This window comes from Suricata suricatta, chromosome 5 (genome assembly GCF_006229205.1).
Source record: "Suricata suricatta isolate VVHF042 chromosome 5, meerkat_22Aug2017_6uvM2_HiC, whole genome shotgun sequence".
Classification (NCBI taxonomy): Eukaryota; Metazoa; Chordata; class Mammalia; order Carnivora; family Herpestidae; genus Suricata; species Suricata suricatta.
The window spans coordinates 150,420,984-150,424,787 of record NC_043704.1 but is presented as its reverse complement, the minus strand read 5'-3'; the positions used below and the strand labels follow the sequence as shown (position 1 = coordinate 150,424,787).

At 46.5% G+C, this 3,804-nt stretch overlaps 1 protein-coding gene across 6 annotated transcripts in view; it reads left to right on the top strand.

Moving 5' to 3' along the window:
• The window catches only part of MOBP (myelin associated oligodendrocyte basic protein), a 45,420-nt gene extending 42,930 nt beyond the window's left edge, over positions 1-2,490 (top strand). For 2 of the 6 annotated variants that reach the window (XR_003908980.1, XR_003908983.1), the window contains 2 exons: positions 2,010-2,083; positions 2,195-2,490. The gene's annotated coding sequence lies outside the window, so the exon portion shown is untranslated. Of the gene's footprint in view, positions 1-1,714; positions 1,776-2,006; positions 2,084-2,194 lie in introns of all 6 variants that reach the window. The other 4 variants (XR_003908979.1, XR_003908984.1, XR_003908982.1 and 1 more) reach the window with 3 other exon arrangements.
• Positions 2,491-3,804: the final 1,314 nt, after the last annotated feature.

Here is a 3,804-nt window from a genome sequence, read left to right as displayed (position 1 = left end):
TATGGGACAGAGGAGGCAGGAAAGAAACTCCTAAAGGAATAAGATGGATGGAGAGAGAGAGACTTTGGAAAGAGAATACGGTAGACTTGATGGCAAAATCGAAGTATTACCAAATGCATTGTGAGGTAGTCAGCCTCGATACTTCTTGAAATCTTCAATTATTTTTTGAGTAGGATTTTTTTCAGGAGGGATTCATTAACATGTTGAGCCTGCATTTTTTTAAATGTTTATTTTTGAGAGAGATAGAGAGAGAGAGAGAGAAAGCACAAGTTGGGGAGGAGAGAGAGAGAGGGAGACACAGAATCTCAAGCAAGCTCCAGGCTCTGAGCTAGCTGTCAGCACAGAGCCCGACCCCATGAACCGTGGGATCATGGCCTGAGCCAAAGTCGGACACTTAACCAACTGAGCCATCCAGGTGCCCCGGTTGAGCATAAATTTAAGGAGGGCTTGGATTAGATGCCACCCTAAATTGCTAGGTCACATTTGGTTTTTCGACATCAGTGTACTACCTACTCAAAGATGCTGTTCCCCACTCCATCTGGTTGTTACAGTGGCATTAGGTAGGGGCGGTGGAATCTTCGGCTTAATGGCAGGATTGTGGGACATCAGCTGTTACACCCAAGAACTTTCTAGCAGAGGAAAAATGGAGAGAAACAGGAAGAGAAAAGAAAGGCATACTAAATAGCTAGCATTTAGAATGCACCCATTACAGACAGAGAATTATACCAGACACATTAGGAAAGCCACTTTAAAAATTCAGGCCATGTGGGTCCAGACATGATGTGACTGGGGGCCGGGTAGAAGTGACTTGGGGCCTAGGAGATCCAAGTTCTGTCTGCATATCTGTGACTACCCAGCTATGTTGCTCGAAGCACCTCAGTCTGTGGTCTTTGATTAACTCATCTGTACAAAGAAAGGGTTGAGTTCAAGTTCCTTTAAGTAATTTTCCAGTTCTGAAATTCTGTGATTTAAATGAACTATATTGGAGCACCTAGGTGGCTCAGTCGGTTAAGCATCTAACCCTTGACTACCGCTCAGGTCATAATCTCACAGTGCATGAGCTCGAGCCCCGGGTTGGGCTCTGCACTGACAGTGCAGAGTCTGCTTGGGATTCTCTCTCTCCCTCTCTCTAACCTTCCCCCACTCTGTCTCTCAAAATAAATGAACATTTAAAAACATAAACATAGACTATGTGGCCTTTAGTTTGAATAAAGAGAGCGTAGATGGACAACACGAGGGTACGCAGAGTCACGGTGCGTGCAGCGGGAGTGGGCACACGTTGAGGTGCTATCAGAGTTCACCCACTGCTGGTCAGTGCTCTCACCTGGTCACTTTTTTGGCTGCCTCCGTGTCCCATCTCTCACAGCAGTTGGGTTGCATCTGTCCTCTCCACACACCTTCCTACCACTCGTGCACCTCCAGTCAGTTAACAAACGACCTCTTAAGGCATTCAGTTAAGCGTCTGATTTCAGCTCAGGTCATGATCTCGTGTTCGCGAGTTCAAGCCCCACATCGGGCTCTGTGCTGACAGCTCAGAGCCTGGAGCCTGCTTCTGATTCTGTGTCTCCCTCTCTCTCTGCTCCACTCCCGCTTGTGCTGTTTCTCTCTCTCTCTCTCTCTCTCAAATATAAATAAACATTAAAAAAAATTTTTTTAAGTAGAAAAATGAGCTCTGACTAGAACCTCTTAAATTGTGTCTCTCTCTCTTCGTCAGAAAGCTTCCTCTCAGAACTCTCAGATGGAAGGGACCAGAAGAAAGAGGGCGTAGCTTCAAAGTATGGAAAGACTGCTCTTTCTCTCTTTGTCTGTTTGTTCTCTGTTTGACCCAATCATGTGACCAGAGGGCGTGGGGTTCTAAGATTTGCCCAGCTTCAGGCCCCTACCCTACCTGCTCCAGGAGCGGTACCTGTTTCTGAAGAAGGTGGGGGAGGCCGAGGGAGGCGGTGCGGACACCACCTCGGTGAGGATAGCAGGAGTTCTAGTGTGACACGATTCTTTCTCCCCAGCAGCCCCGTGAAGACATCATCCTGCCGTCCTCTGACTCCAGGGGGACACATGTTGTCAGCCTCCCTGTCCGTCCACTGTGAGTAAATCGTATCTACCCTTTGATTAAGATGTTTCTCTTTGTCTTTCATTTTCTGCAGTTTCACTATGATGTCATTAAATATGGATTTATTTTGCTTTATTTTCTCAGGACTCAAGTTTCTTCAATTTGAGGATATATATCTTCTTTTAGTGATACACACACAAAAAGAGAGAGAGAGAGAGAGAGAGAGAGGGATTGCTGTATAACCATCCTAATGACAAAAAATTAAAAATGATCAAGTGTTGGCAAAGATTTGGGGACAATTCTGATAAGCCATTGACGAAAATTTATGAGCTATTGTGGTGCTTCTGGGATGCAGTCTGGGAATGCGAGCAAAACAGCACATTGTATAACTCATGATCAAGCAATTATTTTTAAAAACCAATTACAATTTTAGGTACCGATCCTGGAGAAAACTTGTATTTATAGGAAAAAGAGGCACACGTCCATCTGTGCAGCGAAGCATTGTTTGCCATTGAAAACAGAGGGAGAGAGAAAGGGAAATTAACAAAAATGTCTACTAATAGGAGAATGAGTAAATCAACAATGGTTTGTTCATAAATAAAATCTTGAACAGCAGTTAAAACAAGTGAATCATATATACCTACACCAGGTAAACAAATTTGGAAGACAAATGAGGAATAGAAAAAGCAAATTGTAGCTGTAAGTGCAATCTGATGCCCTCTGCCTACATTTTAACCACCCACGATTCCTATACTTCGGCGAGAAGCAGAAAACATGAGCTCTCCAATGCTCTCTATAACGGAAAAAATTCTTAAAAAAAGTGGCAACAGGATGAAAGCCTGTCCAAGAAAGATCTATCCCCCTGGAAGTCAAAAGGAAGATTTGAAATGGTTTCTGGTTTGAAGAAATCACAGAAACGAAATAATCAGACTTTAAAAGCTGTATAGAAACGGCATAACAGTACCAGCCAGACACAACTGTGTGCGGAGGGACGAGTGGGGGACTAGTGGTCAGCCTGGGGGCTCCAAGGCCAGGGGTCTCAGAAAACAGAACCTTTTCTCTGAGTCCGTTTTGGACTTGGGTGATGCTGTGGCTTCAGCAGATGCTGGCGAGGGGACGAAGGGACAGAGTCAGAGTCCACCTCCCCTCCCCACCTTCCTGGAGTAATAGGTAGGAAAGCACAGTAGAAGAAAATGGAATGTTGTAGAATGTGGAGGGATGTAAAATGGGCAGTATTAGGAGAGGGAAGCTCGACGCACAGGAGAGTGAGGGCATCCGGAACAGTCTTGTGCTGGGGGCTGGGTGGCCAGGCGCAGGCAGGTGCCTGCAGCTCCACCAAGGCCGTGGCTCTGTGTCCTTGAGCGAGCACAGCCCGACCCAGCCACGTTTTAAAAGGCAAGTGGGAATATGGGGCCAGGCCAGAGGAAGTCTGCTCAGGGTGTGGGCTGGGGGCGAGGGAAGCCAGAGCGCAGGGAGGAAGAAGGCTAGACCCTGATGAGATGCAGCTCAGAAGCCCATACCTCCGCAAAGAAGGATCAGGCCACATACTGTCCCACGGCAGCTGGAAGGTGAGGCCACAGCGCCCTGGCGTCCTCACTGGAGGAGGCCACTTCTCTGGGCAAATGGCAATAACAAGGCAGGGGAATTGAACCAACCAGAGCCTTCAGGTACAAATGTTTCTCCTGCCTAAACTCAGGTGCTAAACGAACAACATAATGAGAACCTCTACTAAGAACACTTTTCGATGAGCTATG